The following is a 17,397-nucleotide window of genomic DNA, read 5'->3' on the forward strand; positions in this document are numbered from 1 at the left end:
TCAGCATGTGGTAAGAAGGCAGCAAATCACATCATGCCTCCACCACACTAAAATCTCCATCAGTGCTATAAATCTCACCACTGCTTCATGAATACCCTGTTTCAATCAAAACTCCGATGAGTAAATTGTTTCTATCTTTGGCACTTGTAGCTGGTCTGACTTCAATCCGATATACAGGCTGTATGCTACTGGAAGAAAGCTCACAACAATAGCATTTTGAACATCTGTCAACATCTGGTCAATTATGCAATTATGGATTTTACATCTATATTACTAATGGCAGTATGTCTCCATTTATCTTAATAAAGAAACAATGAAATGGTTACACAATTTAAAGTTTAACGAATACAAGTTTGTTTGATTTTCAGATCTTGCATGTGGATTTGTATTTTTCAGGGGATACAATGATGCAGTGACTTTGTCAGCTGGAAATCCTGCTGAATAAGCCTGCCATTGTTTAAGTACACCAGAGTAGAATGAAACATTTCTATTGGAATTCAGTTGGACATGTTCAGCATTGTAGAAATCTTAATGACTTCTACCTGATCTCTGCTTAAAGAATAAAGAACTGCAGTAATATCATAATCATCTGAAAATCAGCAAATAAAGAAATTCTGAAATGGAAACACCTGCCTTCTATACTTTGTCTTAGCTTGTAACCTAAGTGGTCCATCTGCTTAGGGAAAAAACATACAATTTTAGGTCTTTTGTACTTGTACTTTTTACTAGAGCTCCTGCACAAAGCAACAAAACAATATGAGCATCAGAAAGAATCTGTGAGTTCCTCTGTCACATCAATTAGCAAACTGCCATTACCGTTGCTCATGAATGTACAGAAAGGCGGTACATCCTAAATTAAGATGACAACTTACAAAGAGTCTCAAAAACCTCAAATCAAACCACATATGACAACTTACTAATTACAGTTCTGTAGTAATTTCACTAATGGCAACTCTTTTTAAGAGCTAAAGAAATGCTTGACTATTCATCATTATTAAAGCTTTCAGGCTGTTTGGATTTTAGTCTCAAATCACAGAAGTACTATATTAGCACATGAACATCTATGAAGTTGTATAAAGATCTTCTTTGTTGGAGAGGACTTCAAGTTTCAGGCTCTGTTTTGAGATACATCGGCACATTAACAGCTACAGACGTAAAACCCCAAAGTATTAATACACATTAAAAACAAAGCATTGCGTTCAAGCGCGCACAAGCACTTAGTGAATTAGTTAAAAAGGCCAAAGAATATTGATATGAGACAAGGTAATAGAGTATATGTGGAAAATGCTTTTAGTTATTTTCTTGCTTTATTTATTCATTGTTTAACCGTACATTCTGGACCTGAGCTCTCCAATCATTCTATTAATGTTCTTAATTAAAAGTGAAACATCCACTTAAGTTAACCGAAGAGATTATTTTCTTTTTTAATTACAGTATATGAGGGAAATCTGTGGTGGGACTGCTGTAACATGACTAATTTTCCAGCCTCGGTTGCGTCCCCTACTCAAGTATCCTTTAATCCTTTCACCCTCTGGTCATCCCTTAAATGTCTGACAGTGCCAGGCTCTTTGTTCCTGAAAACTCCCCTTTGACAAATACTCAGACCTGTTGTAACAAGCAGAATACAAACAACCTACACCTGCACTTGCCTAACGCTCCTCATTTCACACAACACTTCAGAAAGTAGGAATGTCACAGTGGGCATAGTTATTGTAGAATTAAATATATATACACACACTTAAGATATAAACCTAGGCTTTTCTCCACAGAAAACCAGGACTTCTGGTATTGCACAAGATATACCCTTAAAGTGAAATCCTTATGGATACAAACACGAGACTTTAGTTGTGCTGAAAAATTCCCCTTCCCCAAATAAAGAGCCATATTTCACAGAGTACATGTAATGGAAGTATGAACTTGTAATGGAAGTATGAACTGGACTCCCTCTGTCAATATTATATGGTAGTTTGAAAAGGGACATTCTGATGAGCGAAAATAAAGCAGGGACATCCTTCCAATCATCCATTTTCTAACCACATTTTCCAATTCAGGGTCAATGGGGAGCCAGAGCCTATCCCAGGCTTGCACAGACATGCTAACAATTCACATTAGGGCTAATTTTTCCAGAAGCCAATTAAACTACCAGTATGTCTTTGGACTGTGGAAAGAAAGCCACACAAACACAGGAAAAACATACAAACTTCCTGCAGATAGCACCCCTGGTCTAGAATTGAACCCAGAGCCCCAATGCTGTAAGGCAGCAATGCTAAGTACTGTTCCACCATGACCACCATCCTAAAGAGGAAACATGCAATTCTGTAATGGATCAGATTCCTTTAGAAAACTGCATTGTGTTAAACGTACATATTACTTTTCCATTTCTGAAAGGTTCTCGACTGTTTTGGTGAGATTTCATTTAGTTGAGAACCTGATGCGTTAATTACTCCTCAGACATTTGAGCAAAACAATCAATAACTGGTTGGCTGTCATCTTTAATTAATGTTTCACTATACATGTAAAATATTCAATTGAGTTTTTATTTTCTATATATGTTCTTCCTATTTTTTCCTTGATTCTTCTTTGTGTTATTATGCTGCTTTAATGCTTGCACAAAAATGCACTGCAATCTGTCCTTGTTCTTTGCTAGTGGCTAAGTCTCAAGCTGGATTTTTAACTGCTGCCACATTTTTTATTTGAGTTAAGATTAGGGAATTAGGCAAACAATGAAAGTATGTTAATGTTGTATACATGTCTGTAAAACACCATAATTGATACTGAACGCCAGTTTTAGAGGAAACAACACATTTATGAAATAACACAGAACAGATCTGTTTTGTTTCTGAAAATAAAATCCCAAAACACGTGCCACATCAAACTGTCTTTAGAGAGTGAATGCAATGCAGATAGAATCAAAGATGGGTTATCTTAAATGACCCTCCACTGGATTTTAACCCTTTGACACAAGGAGACACACTGATAGGGCAGTCTCTGTGCCTGTGTTTCCTGTCTTCAGAGGTGCTCTATTGTGCCAGACTGTTCAGGAGTCTTTTGATGTGAACCACTGTCCATTGTAAGCTACGCTGAGCAAAAAACAGAATGTTCATTTGTAACTGTCAGATATCAAGACTCAAAACACCCCAGCAGTTACCTTCTAACCCCAACATACAAAAGGCTCATAGCCAAACATTTTCCGTTTCAGGAGAGTGGAAAATTGCATTCAAAACATTTCAGAGGTTTAAAATTAATTTATTCAAAAGCATTTTCTCATTGAACAATAAAATACAATTTTGGTGGCTCATGTTAAATACATACAGAGCCATGTTCATAATACCATATAATGATACATTATTGTCAGATTTCTCTGAAATTCAATTGCATAAACAGAATATTAAAACCATCCTTCTGTACCTGTGAGCTTACGAAACCGGCTCAGTGTGGTGCTGCAGTGCTACGCTGAGAAAAGAATCACACAGTCCAAGTCCAAGCACTATTTTTTTGCCAACCCAAAGGTTGTAACAGTTAGCCAAATTCATCCAATTTCCAATCCATCCAATTCAGGGTTGCAGGGGAGCCAGAGCCTATCCCAGCAAGCAATGGGTATAAGGCAGGATACACCCCAGAACAAGACACCAGTCCACCACAGGGCAGAAACACAGACACAAACACACGCGCACCAGGGCCAGTTTTCCAAGAGGCCAAGTAACCTACCAATAGGTCTTTGGACTGTGGGAGGACACTGAGCACCCAGAGGAAATACAAGTATAGAAAGTGGAATACCATACAAACCCTCACAGATAGCATCCCAGGTGCTGGGGGGCAGAAATGCTAACCGCTGCGCCACCTTAACATAAGACCTCTATGGAACACATAATAGGTTAATTCCACGCTGAAAAGAGAAGAAAGAAAACACAACGTTTTGGCCGTGGAGCCTTCTTCAGGTGTCAACAGATGACGCAGCTACCCACCTGAACTACATAAGACCTCTATGTCTATATTTGGCAAGAACTTATATTATCACATAATCGACAGGAAACATTTGATGTATTTAAGTAACTTTTAAATTAACATCCTGAACGATTCATGTGACACTTGTCAGTTCTGCGGGCTGTTTCCTCAGGTATTAGATGAAGATCTCTGCACCAAAGGGTCATATATTCAAAGCCCAAAAGTGTTAACAATTCTATGTATCAAAAAACTTTACTCAATATCTTAATTTTGGTGGAAAAAAACAGCATTTAAAACCTGAGAAGAAAAATGGCCTGTGGCTCAGTGAATCTGCACAAAAAAGGGCACTGCAAACTGACGACGTGTGATAATTGCATCAAACATGGATCAAAGATCTTTACGATAACGATGTAAATTTTAAGAGGGCACATAGAGACTAGGCTGCTGGAAATTATGATGGAATCAGTGATTTCCTTCGACTCCTGAAGAGCAGTGCGTGACACAGCACATACAGTGGGATCAGATTACAGTCTCCTTCATGGTGAGGGTTTCTCATCCCTTTCCATCCTGAAGGATTTGTGCTGCTTAACAGTTCGGCTCTCCTCCATCACCTCCTTTATCTCAGCCGCTGGGTCCCTGCCTCTTTTGCAGTATCAGATACTTGTTGCTCAGAAAGTGAGGGGTTGAAAGCTAAAGCTTCTTCTCTGGCTCCTAAATTAATCCTTGAGTTCTAAATAACTTTTTTTTGCTTTGTGCTTTATGGCTCCTGAATAGGTTAAATCTACTAAACAAAAGGGAAACAGCAAGGTAGGTCTGGAGCTTTCTTTCTTTTCTTTTAAATGTAATCATGGTTTTTGCTTTCTGACATGTATCATTTAAGGCCATTTGAGAAACATGTCACTATTTCTTTTCCTTTCGTTTTTCCTTTGTCCTTTGTTCTCAGATACATTCCCTCACACCCCACCTTACACCTCCAAATGTAAAACTGCAACCATAGAAATCCTCAGCCAGAGACAGTCAGATCCCGTCTGTGAAGAGTAGCTTATTTTTTAGCTACACTTTGCCTAGCAATGTTGAAATAACCCTGTCAGAGGGAGAAGCCAAGAAAAGCCATTGTTTGTGAAGCACACATTGTCATTTAAATAATCCTGGCTCAAACTGAAAAGTGTTAAAGTATACCTTCAGCCCTTTTCTGGCCCTTTGGAAACTGCCACTAAGTCAAGTACCACAGAGGTCAGCTCTAATATGAAATGACAGTTGTCTCATTTCTAAGTTGCTGGAGTCCCACATTCTGTGTCTGAAAGTGTCCTCCAGAGCTGAAAGAAAATTAGACAGCTGTAGAAGAAAACTGATTGACCCTTTGCTGTTCAAAGCAGATTATTCTCTGGTTCTTCAGAGATTTTTTCTTCTGGTGACAAATTCAAACAAAGACACTGGAAAAGAGCAAACAGGGGTGGCTGTGATAGCCTTTTGATTGCCGGACTGAGAAGTGGTAGTGGGGGTTGATGTGGGTGGGGAGACTTTTATACTTTTGTTTGATGAGGTGTGGAGCTGCTCTCCTTGCAGGCAAAGAACTACAGGAAATTAGTTTTGTGGTACAACAGAAATCTCTCACCACCCCCACCCCCTGCTTTGTGTTCACATATTTGAGGTGTCTCACTGCTATGGCTCCAACAGTTTAGCTATACAATGTTCATCATATCAAAGTCCAAGGCCAGTGGAAATGACCAGTAGGGGATCAACTTGGAAAAACAAAAGAGTTAGACAAAGATATTCAGAAAGTAATCTCAGTAAAGACCACACACATTTGTTGTTTTCAGTTTAGGATTTTCCAAGATTTTCAAGTATTTCCTCAACCATTCACACTAAATTGTCCATACAGCTCCAGAAGGCACCTAACATCTGTTGGATATTAATTACATTAAAAAGAGATGTGCTTTGTTTTTGTTCAATTTGAGTTCACACACAGAACAGATTTAGTTAACCTGAGGCCTACTACTTTCCAAATACAGAGAAATGCGAGAAATAGAAGATTAACAAGGGAGGTACCCATAGTATGACAATTCGGCAGAACATCCATCAGCACAAAGTATTTAGCAGTCACTGGTCCTGCCTTTGAAGATTTTAAACAACTGTGAAAGGGCAGTAAGGCAGGCCTTGGCACTCAAGCAGTAATGAGAGAAGTAGGGCGAGACCTGTGTGTTAGGAACAGGCATGGGGGGTTGCCTGTGTTTCCACACCTGGGATAACAAACGACCACACATGCAAACAAAGCATTACCAAAAAAGGCATCAGCTTTCGTTTTTTTTTTCCTAAGCTAACAGGCCGCATTACTGCAGAAGAATGTCGCATATAAAAAGCAAGCATTCCAATAAAAATAAAAATGTCTGGAACTTCAGTTTTAAATGTCAGAGATGGTTAAAGTTTACAAGCTTGCCAAGGAGTTTTTGTTACAACCTTTGAACTGATCATGTGTCAATGATATGAGTAAAAACTTTTCCCCAATGTGGAAAAACATATTCTTTTATAAGTTTCCCCATTAAAAGAGATGCAATTTTCTATTTTTTTACACTATTGCGTGCCAACTTGAGTTACTTTTATATCCTACAGCTGGGAAGCATCTTTTTTCCTAGAAAAGTACATCAATACCTTCTCAAGGCTCTGTGTGTTGTATACAGCCGATTGTTTAAATTCAGTGATCTAGATCCAGTGACCTGTAACAAAAGGATTAAAATGCTGAACACTTAAGTACCTTAAGTGCTAGGCTATTTCTCTATAAAGGCACCGCACCAGTATACTAGTATGAATATATCCATTTTCTAATCGCTTTATACAATACAGGGTCATGGCAGAGCCGGAACGTATCCCTGCAAAAAACAGGTGTAAGGCAGGATACACCCTAAACTCGATACCAATCTAGGGCACACATAAGCACAAACACACACACTCTCACCAGGGCCAATTTTCCCAGAAGCCAATTGACCCGTCAGTATGTCTTTGGACTGCGGAAGACAACTGGAGCACGCCGAGTAAACCTATGCGAACAGGAGGAGAACATACAAAACTCCACACAGATAGCACCCCAGGAATTGAATCGAGGGCCCCAGTACTGTGAGGCAGCAATACTAACAACTGCTTTAATGTGCTGCCCCCTTTTTAATTCAATACTTGTATTAAAAATAATCAGAGGCACTGTCACAATGACAAATTAAGTAGCAAATGTATAATTGTGTGTCTACCTGCTCTGCATCTTCTTAACATAAACCTGAGTTTATTACAGTGGGCACAATAAATCATTGTACTCGTCCAGCACATGCAACAATGTCCCAAGCAGAACATGCTTGAACACGAATGAAACAATAGCTGATGTACATAACAGAAATGTGTAATACTGCTCCACTCCCCGAGAAACAAAGCTACAATATCCAAAGGCACAATAATGACATTTTGTTCTTACAGGAGCAGTTTCTGGGTGTATCTACACATAGCACACTACACCCCACCAACTAATTTAGCTCATTGCTGCTTTAAGCATTTCAGCTGTCATTCAAAACTGGCACCTCACACCTGACACATCAGTAACCGACTGTTTTTGAGCTCTGTCTGTGCTATTCAGTGCTTGTCTCACCATGATAAAAGAGTGACTCAGTGATTCTCAGGACAGTATTCAGAACCCTTATTCATTTAAATATCAAGCAGAGTAATGTTTTATTAACATCAATATTTCTTGCAAGACCTGTGATTCAGTATCTACACCAAGACTCATCATTTTTTTCATTAACCTACAGCAAATCCTTGGATACAAAGCACAGAATAATCTCCTCAGTCTTGAAAGGGTCTGCAATTCATTTGTCTCCTCTGGTCTGTGCCAATGTGGATGTTGAAGTGTGTGTCCTCCCACTTCAGGGTTCTGAAAACCTTAATCTTATTTTAGGCCCATGTATCACTTTCCTTTAAGTCCAAGCACAATGGTACATTATCTTGTCTTCTGTGGGAACTGCATTTTTACACTTTGCACCATTTATGTTAAATCAGCACCTTTATCATTAATTTTAACATTTTATTTGATCTTTACCACTTCCCCATGTCGAGGTCTGGGAGAAATGCTTGATTCATAAACCTAAAAAACAAATTCTATCTACCACAAAGATACCCTAAAAGGCTACCATGACAGCATAAAGCCATAAAAATCTGGTCAAAGGGACCGAAATATCCTCTTATCTGTCCAGGACCCTCAGCAGATCACTTTGATTTCAGTTATTTCCTCTATTTCATGTAAAGGAAGTACCACTTGTTGTCACACAAAAACGGCAAGAAAAAACATACCTAACACTTAACTGACCACACAAGAAAATATTCTTTAAGACAAACTGATAGTCCAGATAACTGTGTAGCTCAAGGGTTGAAACTGATCTCTTAAGTATAGTCAAGCAGTTTCTCTACACTGAATCAATAAGTGTACAAAACTAACTGGTGCATTAAAAATCTAAACTGCTAAAAATACATTCTATACTAGAAGCATGAGAGTTATGGTTTACAAAATGGAGATGCCCAAAAGGAACCTACTTCTATCACACCATATAACAGCACCATAGGAATGAGTCACAAATGGTGTTTACAGTAATTTACAGTGAAAAGGGCAGTTTAAAGAAAGCGGACATTCAATACATTCAATTGCCTTCTGCAGTTGTCTTCTCCTACAAGCAAAAGGAAGTGGAGCTTGTGAGGTAGTTAACGTTTTTTGCTAGGAACTTCCAGCTCGAACCTTGGCTAAGCCCAGGCAAGATGCTGACCTTGAAGCAAAGCCAAGCAACTCTGCAGTAAAGCATGCTGATGTACATAGTCTCACCCCTAGTCTCCATAAGGCACTGAAGATGAACAGCCTGCAAAATGACTCATAATATTTCATTAAGAATCAAAATTCATATTCCAACAAAATACATTTACAGAAATCATAGTGCTGCAGAGCATCATTGCTTTAAGGCAATTGTATTGCATCTAATTTTAAAAAAGCAAGAGCTCAAATAAACAAATAAGCTGTACAGTTGTAATTAGAATCCTGACAAATACATGCGTTTGCCAGCACTCTGGGACATTTTTATTTTTATCCTCAATCCCAAAAGGCATTTTTTCCCTATTGTGAGCAGCTACAGTTCTGTTTTTTTCTTTCTTTTTTTCTCTTGTCAGAAATGAGTACTGTGCCAACCATAACACAACAATAGTGATCTCTGCTTACTACTTTTAGATATAATGGACACATCAGGAAACATACAAATACGAGTATTGTAAATTACCAGCATACTTGAAATCTCCTTCCACATAGTGATCAATTGCTTTCAGGTCAGTGAACAAGAATATCAAGCCAATAATCTCACTGTTGACTGCTTCAAATGAAGTGCCTTCTTTTATATAATGCCTCTAACACACCCTTTAATTCCAGACATATCAAACACATCTGGGTTAAATACATGGTTCGTACTGGGTGAAGTCTTAACCAGCAAAGGTGAAAGGCTAAATTGACAAATCCAAAAAATGATTCCTGTGTAAACATCAGCATCACCTATTCATTTTGAGAGCATTCCCACTTGAGTTTCACTTTTGATTTGAAATTTTTAGATGGAAGGCTAAAGAAATAAAATCAACAACAACATCAATCAGAAACACTTCTATTTTTAAAGGACAGGGATAGTAAATGATAAACTGTCTGTCAAGTGTTTTTAAGTGCTGGCGATAAACTTTAAGTGTTGGACTTCAAGGCAGACAAAATCTTTTAAATCCTTCTAGTCCTTCATCAATCCTGAAATGTTTTAAATCTACAGACCCAATCAAATCACTACTTGGCATTTTGTAAAATGACTTCACAGTTTAGAATTTCTTTAAAAGGACAAAGACCAAATCAGTCTTAACAAATAATAAAAGTCCAGTGAGCTAACATTTGTACTGCAAGTGCAGTTTCCTGCAATAAAATCACCCTCTGCCCTGCTGTGAAATCACCAAAATTACAGAAAATGCTCTTTTTGATCAGTCAAAGACTGTTCCATAAAACTAAAAATTCAAGTTTTTGACAAAGAAAACGACCTGCTCATTTAAAGCACACTACAATTGCGAGCACTATTTTTTCACCACCCCAATATATTCCTCTATTCTACTGAATCAACCAAGCCTTTTGTGTTCCAGCACCATCACCTGCACTCCTGCAGTGAGCCTGGAGGCAGACTAACTGAATAAAACCCATCTGAATCCCACATTTCACCTTCCCCAAAAACCGCGCTACACATTTCCCCATAGTTCCACATGTCTGCACAGAGAAGCTGATACGCAGTAGACTGTAACGCACTGGATTCAGTGTGATGCATGGCTAGACAAAGCCTTGGCCCAAATGGGTCCTATTGCTTTAAGCAGTCTTGATTACAGTATTCAGTACAGCCAGCCAAATAATACCCCCATTCATCTCATCTAGCACTCTTTGTGGCCCATTTTCAGACAAAAAAAGTCTTGGGTTATACAAGATGTAAACCATTGTTCATTTGGTGCTGATTTGAGCTGCTATTTGACAGAACTTTGTGCTGTACAAGAACCCAGGAATTCATAAATATTTGAAAAACAGACAGACACAATGGTTTAAATATTTGGAAGCCAGAGTGGGGGGAAAAAAATAAAAAATCAATTTGTTGTTCCATCCAACGTTCAAAACCTAAGGATACCTCAGAATCTTGAAGACTCCATATGCTAGCATGTGTTAATGAACACACCCAAGAAAATAAAAATTGCAAACAAATTTCACACGAAAATACGGAGAAGGGGAAATGAATAACTCGGTTCCGTGTGACACGTTACACCTTTAGATGGACAATCCTCTAACTCACAGTGCAAAGGACAGGGGGCCAATGCAATCTGAAGGCGAGAAGCCAGCTGAAAAAATAACTTAATTAAAAACGTCATTTCTTATCCTTTAATTCCTGTATAATGCTGCAGTGCCAAGATATTGCTGTGATGCTGTCGTTTCAAATGCATTTCTCCACCCTGTCTAACTGGCTGAATCGCATTATTGTAAAGTTCTTCATTCACAGAAATCTGACAATCACACTGAAATGTTTCCATAACTGCTTCATTAAAAACACAAAATGTGACTTAACCTGATAAATGTGCAATGGACAGGGCTGGGCTCGCACACAACCTAGACTATGGGGACAGTGAAAGCCCTTAAAAGGACATGAAGAAAAGAAAGGTGCCTTTTAAACAGCATATCAAATTAACAATTAAGCCGTGGCTTTGACAGAGGGGATGCAGGGAGCTACAGCAGGCAATTAATCAGCAAGTACTGCGCAATTGTGCCTTTTTGTGACTATTGTAGCTCAGTTTGTTACTGTGAAAATCATTGTGAAAAAGAGAATACATTAAATCTAAATCACAGGAGAAAAAAATTATACGCTTCATTTAAGATGTCAGTTCTTCCCCAGAATCCACTCCCTCTCCACCACCCTCCATACATCCTCTTTAACAAAGTCTGGAAAACAAACATTTAAAGAATGACTGGGTAAAGGCACATGTAGGAGATACACACAAAACCACACAGGCTAGCAAGGGGACGTAAAGTTACTGCAAAAAACAGTGAGGGAGGACACAGACATTTATCCTATCACATGGAAATAAGTTGATATGTTCTCTGCGCAGCACAAATCATTTTGCAATGAAAGGGGAAATATTTATTAAGAATGGGGACTTTTGGTCAGTTTTGCTGAACATCTAGGTCAGCAAAGCTCAAAATAACAATAAAGTACCAGCATGTTATTTGTTAGGTTTCAGGACAACATTCTGTAGTTCAAGCTGTGTCTCACACAGACTACAAGTCTTTTAAGGCTTCTATCAATTCAACAAAAAGGACAATTGATCTAGGCTAAACTAGGCTTTAGCTGTGAAAAACAGACATTCCTTGGAGCCGCAATTTGTTGTTACTCTTTATTCCTCAGCAACCCAACCATGTCCTTCCTGGTCATGGAGCAACCGCAAAAACCAACATTTACTTTAGAACGCCGTGCAGCTTATTTAAACAGATTTTCCAAAATTCCCACAAAAATGGCAATTCATTACAATCCTATTTTGAAACATATGTTGGCAGCTGAAGGCGGGACTAACGAGAAGTTAAAGGGAGGTTCAACCAATGGCATTTTATTTGTGGTATTATTAGTAAAGTAAAAATCCCTCGTTGTCCTAAAGCATGTCAGTTTTGACAACCACATACATCAGTCTGGAGATTCTTCCCAAAAAAATCCTCAATTTTGGAATTTTCCGAAATTACTGATTTTGTTTTGCGCTATTAATCATATGGTTTTTGCTGAACAGAATGAGAAGCCGGATCTGTCCAAATCTCAGTAGTTAAGAAAGGCTGGACATAGTTGGTACTGGGACAGGAGTCCAGGCTGAGAATAGTCAGTCCTGGGACAGGAGTCCAGGCTGGGAATAGTCAGTCTGGGACAGGAGTCCTCGATAATTTGCTGTTGTAAGAGCTAACAGAGGAGCAGAGTGTGGAAAAGTTAACTATAGGCTAGAATTTACCAATATGGTAGTTCAGGTGGGTAGCTGCGTCAGCATGCATAGGCTGCAAAGGAACAAGTAATAGGTTTATTGCATGCTGAAAAGAGAAGAAAGAAAACAAAATGTTTCGGCCGTGGAGCCTTCTTCAGGTTGTGACCAGGGACACGGCACCACTGTAGAAGGTGCCACACCGCTGAAGAGATGTTAATGCCAAATGCCCAACTAATTTGGCATTAAACATTGCATGGCACTTTCCAAAAGAGGGGTGTTAGCTTTGATATCCTGGCAAACTCCACTCTGAACCTGCACAATCTGATTTACCTGCAGCTCCCCCTTTATTCATTTGGTGAAGCAATTTCTCACCTCCCTGTCTGATCTGTTGTATTTGTTCTGCTGGCGCATAATGGCCACCGTGTTTCACTCAGAGCTGCTGCACTTCAGTGGTGACTGCACTTTGGGATCTCTTGGAATTAAAGACACTATATAAATACCACAGTTTATTGCTTACAGATTAATGAAAAAAGGCAGGAAACACAATTCTATGGTTGAATTGTATGCGGTTATTGAGATTTTTCTATACAATACCCTGTAGTAGTATAATCAGTCTTTATAGTGAAGTACTAAGAAAGGGCTTCACTTTTCTTCCACAACTTTAAGCCCAGTTTTGGGTTTTGCAGCAGAACTAAATAAGGAATGAGGATTAAAACTGTTATCTAGTCAGCTGCTGTTCTTAGCAGCACACTGTGATCCACCTTTATCATTAGGAAGCTGCCTGAAGTTATTGAATGGTACTAAGCAAAAAGACTTGGTTTAAGCATAGTGCAGAACTGGGTCACAGACTGCCTCCTGAGACCTCACTCATATGTTTCCTTCACTTCTACTGTAGCAGCAGAGGAGTAGCTGTGACCCATTTTTGCCAACTTAAACCCCCCTCCCACATTCCCTAAGGGGAAGAGAACAAACTCACTAAACCTTAAGTACTCATTTAGTTAGTCATTTATTTATATCACAGACCTTCACTGGGTCCATTGAGCAAACTTCAGGTTGTTCCTAAGAATTCCCTGGACATAGAGCAAACAGTACTTACTGCAATGAAAATTAAAATCACAAGAATCACATACTGTATGTACTCCTTTCAAATGCCACCTAAAATGGTAGCACACAATGGGAAATATAAAATATGGGATTTTCCTCAGATAATAGGCATATACTTTGCTAACCATCTTAATAAGTTATTTGAGAGCCCACAGATGCTACTGAGCAGATCTTAGTTTAGGTTACAAACATTGAAAAGCAATAACTGTAGAACATTTGTGAACCTGTGTCTTTGTTTATATTTAAAGACAATTTAAAACGAGGCAGAAAAATAGTTGGACTTGCTGTATAACCACACAATGTAAAACGAAAGTATTCATCAGGAACAATGAGAATTACACAAAGTATATATTCAGTGTACATTGCTAGCACTCTTGCACAATCAAAAACATAAAGATAGTCTTCCATGCCTAATTATATAGGCATATGAAGTATTTGTCACCTGAAACAGGGAGCTGTTTCAAATACACAATAGAACAATTAAAATAATGCACAAAATAGCATCACTGCTCCCCAATAGGCTTTTAACCTTGCAAAAAAATAACTGGGAGCTACTGAAAAGTTACATGTAAAGAAACCTCTCTGCTTTTTGTTTGAAAAAGTTCTAGACTCTTTAAAACCAGATACTCAACTTTTTCTCCTAGTTAAAGGAGGGTTAGTTTATCAGTGTGTCTTAACACCTTAGTGAAAACTTTACACCCTTCATAGAGTGAATTTATGTCACAGTAATAATCCTTGCTTTTACCTTAAGATTTTATTTGCTTTTCAAAGTTACATTGACAATCTCATATATAGCATATATATTATCCATACATAAATCTGGCTGAAATACAGTTACCACTAAGAATCCATAATGTTTTGCTCACAAGAGACTGGAAGACTCTGCGCCTTACTGGTAGTCAACAATAAAGGATTTTTTATCAATACATCACTTTTGCAAAATGCAGCAAACATGCAAAACACAACACTTTAATTTAAGTTAATTTAAAAAACAGCAAAACAGGAGCGTATTATAAGTTCTGACTGCATAATAAAATAAAAGTTAAAAATCAGTTCATTACAGGGGTGCTTTGTGTGCAGTTCAGTCTCAAAGCCTGAAACACTGGCAAATATCAGAGCAGGATTGCTTACACCTCCTTCAGGAGGATTACAGCTATGGTGCCATTTGTAAACCATCTGAAAACACACAATATACTCTAACACAGGGAATAAATGCAAAATAACAAGAACACTGATAAAATCTTACCCCAGAGTGGAACTAGACAAGCCCGCTCCTAACTGACCACTCACAGAAATTCCAAAACCCCAACAAGGGAGATTTCACACTCCATTCCAATTGTTTCCGACTCCCTGCTTTGAACTCCGGGCAGGCTGCCTTGCCTGTGAGGATGAGCCCAGGAACCAGGGAGAGGGGTGTGTGTGTGTTTGTGTGTTCCCTCCTTCTTTCCTCTCTCTCTCTAATTCCGCCTCCCCAGACAGAGAACTCCGCAGCCAGCAAGAATGTCTGCTCTATTCCTTTAAGCCCTGGGACCTCCCCTGTCTCTCTTTTAATTGCCTGCACATAGCCCTGTGGGAAGCATCACATTCACACACACACACACATACTCCCCTCCCCACACACCTAAAAAAAAAGTCCAGCCCCATTGATTGTAGAGGCTAAGAAGCTGCTTCAGGATGCCAGCCTCACTGTATGAAAAAAAAGCAACAACAACAACATCATTTTTGGCTTCATTTCTAACAGCAAGAGCGTGGGAAAGGAATATTACATCACCCATGACTAAAAATTGTCTGCTGCTGTGGCAAAAATAAGAAAGCTAAGCAACTGCTTTTTAAGGTGTTTTTATATGCATTTGTAGTAATGGAAAGAGTACTACTACTGATAGAAATGTTTATTTTGTCAAACAATTTTGTGGTGGCTCTGCTGTATTTTAAAATAGAAACTCAATGACTCAGGCACTGTTGTCATAGCACCTCTCCTGCGCTGATGTAGTTCTACGTCACACATGACACCTTTTCAGGCTGATTTTAAGACCCTGAATAGTAGGGAACATTACATCCATAAAAAGGGCAGCTATACAAAATCAAGTATTTTAAGCTACAGATGAGTTATTCTTGCTTGTATTTTGTGTAATATGAAGGAAACAACAACGATAACAAAATGTAGAGCAGAATTCAGCTGCATGGCAATGAGATTCTCAAGAACAGTCAACATGGATTTAGGGAACGCGGGTCTTGCTTATCTTTTCAGAGATCTATGCACGAGGAATACCAATAATGGATACAAAAGAAGGCTTTAGCAATGTTTAATTCTTAATCTGTATTTGGCAATTGCAGAAGTAAGCAGTATTCTGCAGTTTTAAATAAAACACAGCAGGCATTCAAGGTAATGCATGCTTTTGGAGTAACATCAAAGACTACAGATAGGTGGAAAATGCTCAGATTGGGGTGATGTTACTATTCAAGTACCAAAGATATCTGTTTTAGGACCACAGCTGTTACTAATTTACATCAATGATCTAGATTCTGGTGTAGCTAGTATGCCATCCATCCATTTTCTAACCACTCCAATGATGTCAAAAATGGAAGGATTGGCAAACACTGAAGAAGCTGAAATGGAAATTCAGGAAAATTTAAATAAAATTCAAGACAGGGCCAATACCTGGCACATTCCATTTAACATAGACAAGTGCAGAATGATACACACAGGCAGCAGAAGTGACCTATAAATGGAAGTTCAGGAACAGTCATTTTGTAGAAGCTGTTTGTGAGGAGTTTCCTTAGCTTTAGAGTTTGGGTTTACACATCATTGTCATCTTTTAGACAACGTGGGGAAGCCATGAAAGACGAGACCACAAACAGGGGAGAATTAGGAAGTCTGGGTGACTCCTCTGACCCGCCGATTAGAGGAGAGGAGCATCCCTCACTGACTACAGCACGTGCCTGTAAGCACCAAGGAGGCCACAGGCCTAACAGCATCCAGAGAGCCATGACCAAAAAAACCCATCCTGCCCTCCACAGCGCTATTTGGGGAATCCAAGTCACAGCTGGCTAGGTATGTAACCCAGGATCCATAATCTTGGAGCTCTACCCAATCTCAGGCAAGTGCCTTTTAGAAGTTAAATTATTTGTAAAGCAGAATTTGATGTTTATTTTAATAAAATCAGTCCAGAGAAAGGTGACCATATACATTTCCTGGTTTAAAGGCATGTCCTACTAATGAGAGCCGGAGGCACAACTTTACACAAAGGGTTGTGGGAGTCTGGAACAAGCAAAGTCAGCAAAATTGTGCAAACTTAAAAAACACCCTGGCTTCTCCTTTCAAGAAACCGCTGAATGAGATCCTCAGATCACTCAGCTACCAGAAACAGTATGAGTCAGAAAGGCTGAATGGCCTCTAATTTGTAACCTGATGTTCTTTTCAAACGGCCCATTAAAATACACATTTCAACAGCCCTGTATAAATAACAGATTGTTACAGAATTCCCATCTTAAAGTATTAAGTCAAACACCAAAAAAGTTTTACTAAAGAAGCTTAAAATTTCTCCTCCCATGTACTTTAAGCATCTATGCTAAGACTTGTCATGAAGGAAAAAAACTCAACTAAGAATCTAACTGAGCTTTTAACTTCATTACACGGAACCCTTCATCAAACACAAAACATTTGTTTGCACCAGCCTGTCTTTCAATTAAAGATAAAGAAAATGCCGGAAACATCAATAGTACCTGATGTACCATGGAACATTTAAAATCAATATGAACTGTTCAACAGGATTTCAAATAGTTGTCCATTCAACAGAAACAAAAACTTTTCAGCAGATTCTG

The 17,397-nt window shown here is 38.7% G+C and overlaps 1 protein-coding gene across 5 annotated transcripts in view; it reads right to left on the reverse strand.

The window, feature by feature from the left end:
• Window positions 1-17,397, reverse strand: part of tiam1a (TIAM Rac1 associated GEF 1a) — a 123,607-nt gene that overhangs the window by 67,637 nt on the left and 38,573 nt on the right. Inside the window, exon 1 of one of the 5 annotated variants that reach the window (XM_088639605.1) lies at window positions 14,822-15,064. The exons of 3 other annotated variants lie outside the window; for them this stretch is intronic. The gene's annotated coding sequence lies outside the window, so the exon portion shown is untranslated. Of the gene's footprint in view, window positions 1-14,821; window positions 15,065-17,397 lie in introns of those variants that run through there. One more of the 5 variants, XM_088639601.1, reaches the window with a different exon arrangement.

The sequence above is a fragment of the Lepisosteus platostomus genome, chromosome 7 (assembly GCF_059453375.1).
Source record: "Lepisosteus platostomus isolate fLepPlt1 chromosome 7, fLepPlt1.hap1, whole genome shotgun sequence".
Lineage (NCBI taxonomy): Eukaryota > Metazoa > Chordata > Actinopteri > Semionotiformes > Lepisosteidae > Lepisosteus > Lepisosteus platostomus.